Here is a 647-nt window from a genome sequence, read left to right as displayed (position 1 = left end):
CCTCAGGCTATGACACGCCGAAATTGAGTTCGCCGAAACTATAGGGTTTTCGAAGTTGCCATTTTTATGTGATGTTAGGCTAATCAATTTTGACCTTCCCGCGACATGTTGCACGTAGCATTTCGTTTAAGTGAGCGAAATGTCAAGGTCATGAATACTGAAAATAGGTGTACACAAGGTAGCCACATTGATTGGTAAAATATGCACTTGCAGGTTCCGGCCGAGGTGTTGACTGTCTGAGAGCATTTGGGGGTTTGTACCACAAACTGACTGTTACTAACAACGGGCTTCTCACCTTGAAGCGATCTGTCTGCTTGAATATCAGATTTGGCGTGCATGTTCCAATGTGCCTGAAAACCTGATTAGCAGCGTATGTCGTCATCCGAGAAACCACACGTAGAACGCTGATGTCTCCCTCCCGAATTTCTCGGCGGTCACAATGATAAGTGGTGTGCATTTCATATTCGCGCATTAGCCACTCGTTGTGATGGGCGACCTTCTGAACGGCATGCTCCAGGCTATCTGAGTGATGCACGCGCCCCTTCAAACGCCCATTTGCGCTCTCCAGGCGGTTGGTCACATTCTCAAAATGTACCAACCCAAGTTGCGCATGAATGGCACACTCTTGCTTGATGGGGCACCGGTGG

The sequence above is a fragment of the Opisthorchis viverrini genome (assembly GCF_000715545.1).
Source record: "Opisthorchis viverrini unplaced genomic scaffold opera_v5_95, whole genome shotgun sequence".
In the NCBI taxonomy this organism is placed as follows: Eukaryota; Metazoa; Platyhelminthes; class Trematoda; order Opisthorchiida; family Opisthorchiidae; genus Opisthorchis; species Opisthorchis viverrini.
This window is presented reverse-complemented; position numbering follows the sequence as displayed.